The sequence below is a fragment of the Camelus dromedarius genome, chromosome 25 (genome assembly GCF_036321535.1).
Source record: "Camelus dromedarius isolate mCamDro1 chromosome 25, mCamDro1.pat, whole genome shotgun sequence".
NCBI lineage: Eukaryota > Metazoa > Chordata > Mammalia > Artiodactyla > Camelidae > Camelus > Camelus dromedarius.
The window spans coordinates 18,031,332-18,044,315 of NC_087460.1; the positions used below are offsets into that span (position 1 = coordinate 18,031,332).

Genomic DNA, 12,984 nt, shown 5'->3' on the forward strand with positions numbered 1-12,984 from the left:
CAATGACAATTTACAAAAGACTGAGAAGTTAGGAACCACACAGCTCCCACAGAACGAAGGTTTTATAAATGGGTTACATCCTGCACAGAATTCAAAGGAGACCTGGTTGGAGGATGGGCCTGAAAGGTGCTTGTTTAAAGCTTTCACAGTTTGTTCTTTATATCTGTCATATACAACGTTATGAATCAATCTTTGAAATAGTTTTCCATTGGTTTAATGAGAAAGCTGAATATCATATGAATCTGAAAGAACTACTCCCAGGGACAGTAGCTCATTTTCAATCTCTGGCACGAGCGTGGACAGAAGAAGGAAAATAAGGCTCTCTTCCAATTTAAGAAAATGACAATTTACTTTCTGACAGTTAAAATGAAGCTGGAGATACCAAATCTTTCTACCAGTTTGAACACCTGGGACTGAAAGTAACAGAAAATCTAATTCAAACTGGATTAAATAATAAATGGAAGTTGTTTACATAAACGAAAAGCCCCATGGAAGTGAAGAAAGCTTTAGAATTGATCTGATCAAGCCTTCAGCTCTGTTTCCTGGAATTATATCAGGTTTGTTCTGCAATCTGTATTTGCTTTTATTCTCAGACAGGTTTCCTTCATGGTCACAAGAAGATTGTTGAAAGCAGGAGGAATTACATACTTCTTCACCTCTCTCAGGATGAACGTTCTTCCAACAACCACTGAGCAATTGTCAGGAGCTTTGTGCTGGTTGGATGATTGCTGAAACAATTCATATGGTAACGGTAATGCAATGACTGACTTTGGGCAGGGTTTCCACCCCACACACCCCCAAAATGGCGTGGGGGTTGGACTAATTCTGGTTTACACCGATCAGGACTAACCTTGGAAAAGGTTAGGGTCAGTCTCATCCAGTACACCTGTATGCTGCACTATGAGGAAAGAGTGAAACGCATGCTTGGATAATAATCACCACGTCTATCATGGCATACCCTTCTGCTGCCCAGTCACTATAATTAGGAAATACCTTCTTTCTGTCTCTCCAAAGTGTGTTAGCTTCACGTGGAGTTCCTCATGGTCAAGCAGTGACATGTTACCTACTCCCAACAAATGCAAAACGCAATGGAGGAGAGAGGATGAAGTCATTGCAATAAAACCTCCCAATTAAAAAGAAGCTATTTGGAAAATTACAGTGGTCACTGATTTTTGCCGTGTTCTGCAGACAGGAACAGTGAGGACCGGCTGGCTGTGGTGTGTGTTTTTAGGCAGGTACTGCTTTGCTGTGTCCTTCATGGTCTCAGATGATATTGGGGAAGATGCTCTTTTTAGGAGGTCACGCTATTTACGAAGCTCATTTCCTTTTCAACTGAGTATAGAAGTCTGAGGATTGTCTTAAGATTAGTCAGGCGGTTATCAGTTCGGCTTGAGGTTTATTTAACAACATACTTTCCCTTTAATATTTTAAACTATTTGTTTCTTGTTATTTCTGTAGGAAAGTAACCATGGCTAGAGATGGTGCCCCAGCCACCCAAGCCCAGGCAGCTCTCGCACCACCCGGCTTCCAGCACCTCTGCCCCCGGAGGTTGATTTCGGCCAAGGCCTGCCCAACGCCTCGCCTAATGGATTATTTAATCCAGACTTTGTTCAATGGAAAGATGAGGAAATTAATGTCTAAAATGTTGAAGAATGCCTGTTAGACAATGAACGCTTAAATTCCCAGGTTACCTGTCTGTCTTTCTTACTACACTGTCAGCTCCTTGAAGGGAAACATCTTGAGTGCATCTTGTCCACTCTTGGAGTGTCTCAAGTTGGTCCAGAAGGCCAAGTACACAATTAAAAAACTGTTAAGTAAATGTTCCACAAATCCCTCCCATGTCAAAAATGGAAAAATCTTTAACAAGTGGCCTGGTGATTGACTGTTTCTCTTCAACAGCTACGGACAGTCTGAAATCCACCCTCTCCCTTCACCCAAATCTATATAACCATGCTTCTTTTCAAGTAAAACTCAGTTCTGTCATTCTCTTTTTCCTTCAGGAGAAGCGGACTGAAGGCTTGGAAAAAAGGGGGTGGCTTGGCAGCTGAAAACAGACTCTGTACGAACTGCTGTGATCTGGAGTTGAAGACAAGAACAAAGGTTAACTCTAGAGCGGAGCTCTTTGGCTGAAGTCACACAGCAGCGGTCTGGGGAGGGCTGGGGTGCGTCCCGCTGCTTCTTCGAGAGTTCCCACAGGCCGAGAGGAGACGGAGCGGTTTTCTAGTCAACCGTTTCTTGAGCACTTACTACGTATCAGGCACTTAATTCAGTCCAGTTTTTACAGTGAACTCGGCTTGGAGGTGGTGAAGAGATTAAACCAGGCTCTTCTCAGGAACAATCCCAAGTCCCAGATGGGAGTGTCCTTTTGGGAATGGTTTGATTTGCACGGATTAACATGGAAACAGGACGTGTCATTCCTCTTTCAGGGGAAAGAGAAGCTGTAGCCAACAGCAGGTAGCGCCTGAGTCAATGTCTCGCAAAGGACAGCGCTCCGGGAACCACCCCGGCCAGAAGTGGCGGGTCTTGGAAGACGCTGGGGCCCTCAGCGCGGGCCTCAGCCTGGGAGCACGTGACGCGCCGGGGGGCGTTGAGTGACAGGCGCGGCGCTGGGCGGGCCTTGGCGGAAATCAACTTCCGGGGGCAGAGGTGCTGGAAGCCGGCTGGTGCGAGGGCTGCCCCGGCTCGGGTGACTCGGGCGGCGGTTCCCCCGGGTCCTGGGGTCGCGCCCCGGGCGCGCGCGTGCGGGGCCGAGTGCTGGGGCGGCTCACCTGGCCGCGCGGTGCAGCGGCGGCGCGGCGGCGGCGGCGAGCGCGGGGCGCAGGTAAACGGGCGCGCGCCTTCGGGCCCGGGTCTGGGGCCGGGGCCGCGCGAGGCCGGCGGCGCGTCCGGAGGCGGCCTGGGCGCGCGGGCCGGGGGCGCAGCGGGCCCCGGCTTCGCGCCGGGGAGGTGGCCGGGCCGGGGCTCAGGGGGCGTGACCCGCCGCGCGCTGGAGCGGAGCCCGGCTCCCCCGGCAGGCGGTGCCGACCGGCGCTTGGAGTCGCCGGCAGGTTTCGGCCCCCGCACGTTCCGGACTCGAAGTGTTTTTCGAGAAAGTCTGCGCACAAGTACACGTGATGATTGTGTCACCGCAGCTCCCACCGGACGGTGACGTTGAACCTTGCCGAGTTTTCACCGATCGCGCCTGATTTGTTTCCCCTTTGACTTTGCCAAGTCCACGGGGTTGAAAGCGCCACACCGTCCGTCATTCACATTTCCTTGTCGTTCCTTTGGGCCACATGTCGCAATAAAAGTGGCGTTTCGGGGTGAAGGCAGTAGCCGGTAACTTTCCAAGTGGTGAGGCATCCTTCATTCCCTTCAGTGCGCCTTCTCTCCCCACATTAAGGATGTGTCTTCCATCTGCCGTTGTGCACTGCGGAGGAAAGCTTTGGACCTGAAGCCTATTTTTGGCTTCATTTGAAGGAGTAGCAACTCTATTAAAAGCAGCATTGAGTTGTTTTTTGTTTTTGTTTTTGTTTTTGTTTTTTTGGTAGGGTGGTGTTGCCACTGCTCCTCTGACTTGCTTTCCTGATGAGAGTTGGGGCAGAGCCTGATTTCCTGGACGGTGAAGTTCTGGGCACAGCTGTAGGTGATTCAGCGGCCCCTTAAGAATTCCTATCCCCCCCCCCCCCGCCCTGAACTGTGCAGATACTGATGCCACCTTACCCTCCAAATACTTACCTGTGCAGTGGTTTGGTGATGGCTTTTGGAAGTAGTTTCGATGTTGTGTGGTACGTAGTGATTGCGGTGGGTTGACGTTTCATCTCGTGATTAGGGTGGACTATCATTTCACCCCACAATTTAAGGCGAAATACCCAGAAAGATTAGTTCGGTGTGGTGACAGGGACTGGCAGTAAATTCTTGTTTTCTGCTATCAGAGAGCTCTATGCTTCATCTCTTTTGCCTTCTGCTGCAGTTTCTGTTGCATTAAGGGGATTGACTGTCTTGTACCTGTTAGCTTAATGGAGCAGGAAGATGCCAGGGAGAGTGCACCTGTCTAGTACTGGCTAGCCAGTAAATTGTGTGGTACACAGTTGCCTTGGTTACAAAGTTTGGTATCCTCCAGTCTGGCTAGGAGGTTGTTCTGTGAGCCGGGAAATCTTATTATGTACCGGTTTCCTAGCAACAGTACAAGCCAAATGGAATAAACATAAAGAAAACAAAGTGATGAAAGTTACAACTTACCTCTTAACTTTTATTAAATGGAAAAATGTATCTTCTTGGAGTGATCAGCTCAAAACTTCTAAGCGCTTTTTATTTTAATCATCTTAATGCTTAATACCAGACAAAAAGAAACTACTGTCATCACAGAGACAGCTTTTTTTTAATGGCAGTTAAAAAAAAAAAAAAAAAAGCAAGATGGTTACCAGATAGTTGGCCTGAAGCTTAAATGGACAAATAGGACTTTGCCTAGTAAGAGGCATATTATCTTGTACCCCTGGCTGTAGATGTTAAGATTTGTGAAGTATATATGATTGTTCTGAATAAAGAAAACTATTTGAAATTTTATTATCTTTCTCCTGATAGCAGAAGTTGGAGTGGGAGTGCATTGGGGTAGGTGAGACCGTTTTCACTGATAAATTGGGAAGGAGTGTTTAGGTAAGGTGTTTCCAAATTTTAGCTCATAATCACGGTGCCTCTTTTATCAACCTGTTACTTGTGACTTTTGGTCTTTCTTAAAAGCTCATCAAATTTTGTCATTTTCTGTCTAAACAATGAGAACTTAATAAAAAAAGCACTGCTCTTTAGATTAACGCTTTGTATCAGTGTCTGTTTCTTCTTATTTACTAATGACAAATCCATTTTTTGATTTGCAGCATTTCTAAGGATTTTTCATTTCCTCACTGTTTTTCCCCTACCCCCATACCTAATAAGCTGGGTTTAGCTCATTTAACTTGATGCATATTTTTTAAAAGGGCATGTCCTGCGTCTTTTAAAATGTGGGTTTATTTAAAATGAGGTATACTTTACAAGTAAAAAAAAATTATTTTTAGAATCTTGTTCTTTAAACTCTGACAAATGCATAATAGTCATGTAACCACCACCACAATCCAGACAAAGGACATTTCTGTCATTCCAAAAAGTTCCCTCATGCCTTTTTGTAGTTAGTTTTCTCCCCTGACCAGTAGATCCTGGCAACCACTCATTTGTTCCCTGTCCCCATAGCTTGTCTCTTCTGGAATGTCATATGAATGGAATCCTACAGCATGTAGAATTTGTTTCTGATTTCTTTCACTGAGTACTTTTGTGATTCACCCATGTTGATGCAAGTATCAGTGCTTTGCTCTTTTTCTTTAATTGCCGAGTACTATTTCATTGTATGACAATGTCACAATTTATCTAGTCACCAGTTGATGGACATTTAGGTTGTTTACAGTTTTTGGCATTTAGGAATGAAGCTGCTGTAAACATTTATGTACAGAAGAAATTCTGTAATATAGATCCCTGCACTATACAGAAGAAGATTTCACATATGAGTGACATCATATAGTACTTTTCTTTCTCTTTCTGGCATACTTTACTTAGGATAATGATCTCCAGGTCCATTCATGTTGCTGCAAATGGCATTATTTTATTCTTTTTTATGGCTGAGTAGTATTCCATTGTATAAATACATCACCACTTCTTTATCCAGTTAATATTTGCAAATCTCAAACCCCCAATTTATCCCTTCCCACTTCCTTCCCCCCGGGAACCATAAGTTTGTTTACTATGTATGTGAGTCTGTTTCCGTATTTTAAACATTTCTGGACCCATATCCTCTTCCCTGTCCTGTCAAATCCCCAACAAATGGTACAAAGACTGTTCTTAGCTATATGCCATAGAATTTTACTTAAAGAATTAGAAATACATTTACTGTGTCTCTGCTGTACACAGAAGTAACGTCCTTTTCCCCTTCTGATCCACACGCTGGCAATAGGATATGCGCTGGAAAATTTGACTCTTAGAGTCAGTGAATAAACGGGTGAGCTTATACTTCTTCATAGCTCTTTTTAAATAGGATGCTTATAATTTAAAGGGTGTCCTAGCGGAAAGACAAGGGTACTGGGCAAGAGGCTAGCAGGGGGTACAGTAATTTTTTAAAATTTTGAAGTGAGAAGAATTTTTTAAATTACCAGGTTTAATAGATGAAGGATCAGCGATCCTGTTAGCTAATATAAAATGCAACATGTTATAATTCTGGTAAAACTGCGTTCCTCAGAAGGGTATGGACCTTTTGGTATGGACATAATCCAGTTGAACACATATAAACCTATAAGCTAACTATATGAATGAAATAACCACTATTTTGCAAAGTATGAAATAACTTTTTCTTGGTGTTCAGAGAAGACTGAACTGACTTCTCCGTTTGCCAGCCTTGCTAACACTGGCCATGTGCATCTCCTACCAAAAGTAGGTCTAGATAATGGAGAGGCCAGCCAAACTGCCTTTTATTTTGTGTTTAATCTTGTGGTGAAAGAGGGTCTATACGGTCTTTCAAGATGCTTTACTGGTGTATTACGAGAATTCAGAACTTCTGCAAGTGCAGGGAAGACAGAGCTGCGGTGTTCGGCAAGGCAAGCTCTGTTACTGTATGAGTGTGCTTCGCCGATAGGCACGGGCTTAAGTGAATACCACTGGCAAGCTACATGATTATACATCAATATAAGATAGTGACTAAGGAGAGGTGAGATTAAGTATCATTATTTTAATTATGAACCTAATAAAGGTAACTTCAAATGTGGTTATTCCAAAAGGAATACTCACAGTTTGCCCAAATTGGGCATGAAAAACTGAAAATAAGCCTCTGAAAGCTGAATGGTATTAAATGGGCCACCCTGAGTCAGAAGACAAGTTAAAATGAATACTTATTTTCTGTTCTGCTGAATGGGGAAAAGCTGTTTATGTAATAGCTGATGATAGTTTTCATGAAGCATTTAGGTATTTTAAGTTTTTTCTCTTGTCTGTTATGCAGAGGAGACGTATTTTGTTAATTTCTTTTTAGGATTAGTTTGTGCTTAAAGTGAATAGTGTTTTAAGATGTCACTTGCTCATTTAGTCTATGGGATTTTTCTAGTTGTCCTGTTAAGAACACTCATGTACTTTTTGCTGCAAGAACTTTTTGTAGGAGACTTTATCTTCATTGGCATACTGTGTTGATTTTCCAAAGTTCCAAAATTGGGTGTTATTGGCTTTGCTTTTGTTGTTATCAATGGGAGAAGAAAGGAATGTCACAAAGTTACTGTTGTTGGTGTCACAGTGATGAACATCAAAGGTGACTCCCATGTGATTGATGAGAAGTGCTCTGACCACTCTGTGTCTACTCACATTGCAAAATGTTGTTTTCTTCTGTGATTCCTGCAAAATTTTTTGGAATAGAAAATCATACAAATGAAATAATACACACGTGAAATTTTTGGATTTTTTTTTCTCTCACATAGAAGGGCCATGTATATTATCATCAGTTACTTTCATCTGAGGAAAATAATTCAGCATTCAGTTCACAGTGGTGAATTGGGAATTGTAAAGCTGGATTTGATTGTTTAATCAGCATGTAAAGTTGACCCTTGAACAATGTGGGATTTCAGGCACCAACCCCTGGCACAGTCGAAAATCTGGATGTAACTTTTGACTCCCCCAAAACTCAACTACTAATAGCCTCCTGTATTCTTACAATAAAGTAAGCTAGAGAAAAAGTGTTATTAAGAAAATCGTAAGGAAGAGAAAATACATTTCCAGTACTGCATTTATCGATACCATGTTTATGTTGTCTGTTGATAAAATGAATCGTCAGTCAGAACCTTTATCGATATTGTCTTACGTGATACAAAACACTGTAGATGTTATATGTATTACTAATGCTAGGCATCAAAAATGAAAAGATAGTGTGAAAGTGAAATGCACGGTTATTTACAGGCATAATGAGTCATGCACTGATAATGAAGAAGGAGCAACAGTGTTACTACTTTATGGTAGCCTAGAGTTTTTGACGTTTGCTTCATGGTAGCCTAGTCTCTACAGGCACAAATGAATTGTTATAAAAATTTTTATGGCATACAGCATTATAGTCATATTCATAATAGAGTATTGGAAACATTGTTACACTTAAAAAAATCACTTACCTGTGATGATAGGATTCTTCAATTATGAGAGAAGCATACTGTATGGTAACGTAATTCTTTGAAAGTAATGTTATGAAACAGCAAATTAGCACATTATTTATTTTGTATTAAATATCACTCAGCTTATGCCTATATAAGGATAGACCATCCGCTTTAAGTCTTGCGCACAATGTTCTACAGGATGAAAACTTTGATGATGATGACACAGAAACGTCTCCTGCAGTTCTTGTACAGTTACTACATTTTCACATGAAGACACACACATACACAGCAGATGAGTATGGCATGGTGATTATTTACTGTGCATTAAGTGGCAGTGAGTCATCATAAAGGTCTTTGTTGACTTCATGTTGAGTAGGCAGAGGAGGAGGAGGACTTGGTCTTGCGGTCTCAGGGGTAGAAGAGGTGGAGGAGGTGGAAGGGGAGGCAGGAGAAGCAGGCACATGTAGTGTAGCTTTATGAAAATCCATACATCATGATTTCTGTCTGACTTTTTTTCTCCATTTCTCTAAAAATGTTTCTATTTGATAGCAATTCTTTTTCCACCATTTGCATTAATGGCCTGTATCATAGACGAGTTTATGTTGTAAAAGAAAGTCAAAACCAGTCTTTGGATAATTGGAACTCTTCTGCCGGATTGTCTAACGTCAGTTTGTTTTCTGACACATCTTTTCCTCACTGTCTGGCACTGGTTTGGAAGCATTCATCTCCATCAAGTCATCTTCTGTTAATTCCTCTCCTGTGATTTCTGTTAGCTCTTGAATCTCTCTAAGATTCATATCTTGAAATTCTTTACCTCCCCTAGTCCCCACCCCCCCCATATCCTAGGTCTCTTTCATGATTTTCTTGAGCTCTGTTGTAAATCCTGTGAAGTCATGCATAACACCTGGACACAGTTTTCTCCTGCAAACATTTATTGTTTTGGGCTTGCTGGCTTTCATGGCTTTGTCTGTAACAACAGTGGCATCTTCAGTGGTGTAATCCTTCTAGATTTTCAGGATGTTCTCACATCGGAGTTCTCTTCCATAGTGTTGCTAATCCTTTCCATAGAGTACCATGTGTAGTGAGCCCTAAAGGTCCTTGTGACCCCCTGATCTAGATGCTTCATTAAAGATGATGTGCTTAGGGGCAGGTCGATCACTTTGATGGCATGTGTTCTGGGTGACCCATGGGTATTGGGTTAGGGTTACTAGAAAGATACTTTCTGAGTTTTGGGACAAAGCATCAACAGAACCAATCCAGAAAACGGGTTCTTGTTGTCCAGGCCTTCTTTTTGTACAACTGAAAGACTGGTAGCTGGTGTTTACTTTTCCCTTCAAGACTCGCGGGTTAGTAGCTTTATAGAGAAAGACAGTCCTGATCATAAACCCAACTGCACTTGCTCAGAGCAGAGTTAGCCCTCCCCTTCCTGCCTGAAATCCTGGCGCTCCCTTCTCTTCCTTACTAATGAAGCCATTTGTGGCCTTTCTTTCCAGAATAGGGTACTTATGTCTGCATTAGAAACCTGTTCAGACAGTTGTCCTTTTTCCTCAGTGGTCTTTTTAATGGCACTTGGGCACTAGTCTGCTGCTTCTTGGTGGTCGGAAGTTGCTTCTTCTGTTATCTTGACATTTGTAAGCCCACTTTCTTTCTAAAATTATCAAACCATCCTTAGCTGGCATTAAATTCTCTAGCTTAGATCTTTCCCCTTTCTTTTGCTCGAAGTTGTCATATAATGACTTCACTTTTTTCTCAAACCATATGAGAGTCTGTAGGTATGCCCTTCCCATAGAAATCCTGCACCCAGGTTTAGTGGGGGTGCTAGAGGAGCGTAAATTTGTACTAAAAAAGTGAAATTTCAGAGAAACTTTCCTCCAGCCTTTATCATACTTTTACTTTGAAATAACAATAGTACAGAAATAATGGATACACCAAATGGATACTCCAGGTATGTGTGTTAGTAAGGATGTTTGTGAGTAAATTACTGGTGATATTTAGGAAATGTGTTTTTTTTTTTCATTTATTCTTTTTATCTTTTTGTCTGTGTTATATTTTACAAAGTATACTTTGATTTGCTATGAAGAATAAAGTTTCTCCTCTTAACCTGTCATTAAATCTTTGCATAAAATTTACACCCTCAGTATATGCAGTATATTTTTGAGTAATTTCTGTATCTTAGACATTTTGCTTCCTACTCTCAGTAAACCTTAAGAAACTGGGCATTTCTCATTTCCTATTCATAATGGATCATTTTACTCAGCAGCTATTTAGAAAACACACACTGATTTTCCCATAGTGTGAAGAATTTTGATGTACAGATTTTATGCTGTTTGTTTAATTAGAAATTCTCAGTATAGTTTCCCTATAGTTCATTTTCTGAAGTGAGTCTAATCTGATCTTTCTTCAGATCTGTATTCTTTCTGACTAGGCGACAATCCCAGGGATTTCCGTCCTTGGCAATATTATCCTTTTCATTGTCTTGAAACTATAGTTTATTAAGATAGCTACAATTGCACTTGGATGGCTCCAGTGCTCCAGTCTTTTTAGGATTCATGCATGTGGTAACAAATACCACCAATAACATCATTTCCAAAGCATGAAGACTATAGGTATATACAATTTAAAATTGTTTCTTTTGGAAACTCATTTAATTTTCCATTCTTTCTTTATTTCTTCTGGAAATTTTATGTGTTCTTCAAGGTTATGCAAGCTTTGACAAACTGAGTTTTGCCAGCCTATTCAAGGAAAAAGTTAGCACCTTATATAGAGCCAAAGTCGAGGGGAAAAGAAGTCCCCAATTTTTATGGCATTATATCAGGAAATTGAAAGCGTGGTGAAGAGCATGTGTGCAGATATATGTAAACGTGTAGTTCTTGCATGCTGCCTGGTTTTCATTGTGTTCTTTTTATGTTTTGTGCAGACAGTATAACATAAGCCATGGCAAAAAAAAAATCTGTTTTTCCTACTTACTTAAAGGAATAGGTAAACTTTGAGTGATGCTGAGGGTCAAGATACACTTTCTATTTTCTGTTAATATATCTGGTACATATCTGACATTTCTATACATAACTGGAATTTTTATGCAGTCTTTGTGTTTTACCCTAGGCAATGCTGTGTGCTATACTGTGTTTGGCTCTGGTTTCGTTCGACTTCCTTTTGCTGGACCTCTTACCTATTTCATGTATGCAACCTAACTCCTGTCTTTTCCTGTCATCTGAGCAATAGCCTTTCCTCTGTATTTACTCCTTCCTCTTTTGAAACTTACCTCTCTGGTATACTGTTTCTCCAGGGTACTACTACATATTTTGATAAATTGAGTCATCCTTATGTATTAATGGTATTGCTCCTGATGGTAGAGGGTTTGGTAATTCCAGGAGGTTTTAACTTATGTGTCATTAATTTTATAATGTTAAGCACTTTGAGTGGGATTTGCTTTATTTTATTTTGAGGAGTTTTTAAGCTTTATCTAAGTTCTTACTGTGAGGGGGAAAAGAAAATGTCTTCTTAAAACAAGGACGTGGTCTCTTAAAACTGTTCGGTTCTCCTTGGAGAACGTTATTTCTCTTGAAACTCAGGCCAGTGCAGGCATGTTTGCCCTGTTTTTTTTGGTAGCTCCAAATCAGGTATTTTCATGAATTTTCTGCTTGTCCCAGAAAGAGAACCTGAAGCTGAGTCTCTCACTTGGGGAGTGCTTAAATGCTCTACTAGTCAGTGACCAGAGTCATTTCATTTTGTGCCCATGTGGTTTCTGCGGGTGGTTTGTTGTTTTAAAAACTGTTTCAAAGAAGCGCATTTTTTTTTTCCTGGCAATCATGTGTATCCTGTGTAAGTATTTTTCATTATTAATAATTTTGAGAAGAACCAACTCCTGGTCATAATGCAGTTGGCTAATGTCATGGGGTTTTATCCAGTGTCCTCCCATATGGTTTGTGTCTGGTTTGCCAAAATTCATTAATTTGAGGTTTTCAAAAGGCAGAGTATTAGTTTTCTCTCCTGTTTTTCACAGTCAGCAACCTGTTTTTGGAAATTATTTCTGTTAATTTGATGTAAATAATAGTCTTTAAGAGAAATTCATGAGACACTTACATTTAATTTCTTCTAGGCCTGTGTGCTGGTTTTACTTTTGTGATAGTCCCACCCCTCCCTCTTACTCTTTATAGAAATTCCTATTTTTGATTATGACTTGAATTCCAGCTCTCTCATTGCGCTTTGATTTTCATCATCGTCTTCATTTAGGCTCAGTGGCTAGGTACCTTGTCTTTGACTGAATTTCGGAGTGGTTGGGTTTTGTCATTTTCCGTTTCCCTGTCCAGCAGTGAGGGCATGCTTCTGTAGGTATACTGCAACCTTTTATTAATGAATTTGGGTTTAAAGGGAAGTTGAATTCTTGAGTTATTTCAGAAGTTGTAACACCGTGCTATTTACATTTCTGGCCACAGTGAAGGTTTTTGTAAAACTGAAGTTTTGTAGGAAAAGCTTGTAGTCTTGGAAGGCATCTTGGAAGCCCAGAATTACAACTTTAAATAGTCTGCATAAATATTCTAGTTAGCAAGTGAGGATTATTTATAACTAGGAATTAACTGTGAAGAAGACTTGAAGATGACCTCTCTGAGGTTTCTAGTTTAACAACGGAGGAAACTGAAACCCAGATGGACTAGGTGACCATCTGTGATGACACTGTGATTTAGTGGAAGACAGAGTTAGGACTAGAGCCCGGTGCCCTGAGTCTGGCACTCTTTTTAGTACCTTGGGATCTCTTGCCATCTTGTCTCCAACAAGGTAACGATTTAAAGAGTAAAATGAAATCAGAGCAGTGGTTTTAAAATACCCAAACACATTCTATTTTTATAAATTTGAGTGATAAAAA

The 12,984-nt window shown here is 41.0% G+C and overlaps 1 protein-coding gene across 2 annotated transcripts in view; it reads left to right on the forward strand.

Moving 5' to 3' along the window:
* The first annotated feature begins 2,696 nt into the window (after positions 1 to 2,696).
* CCDC91 (coiled-coil domain containing 91) overlaps positions 2,697 to 12,984 on the forward strand; it is a 224,895-nt gene continuing 214,607 nt past the window's right edge. Inside the window, exon 1 of one of the 2 annotated variants that reach the window (XM_064479162.1) lies at positions 2,697 to 2,821. The gene's annotated coding sequence lies outside the window, so the exon portion shown is untranslated. The remainder of the gene's footprint in view (positions 2,822 to 12,984) is intronic. The other variant, XM_064479161.1, reaches the window with a different exon arrangement.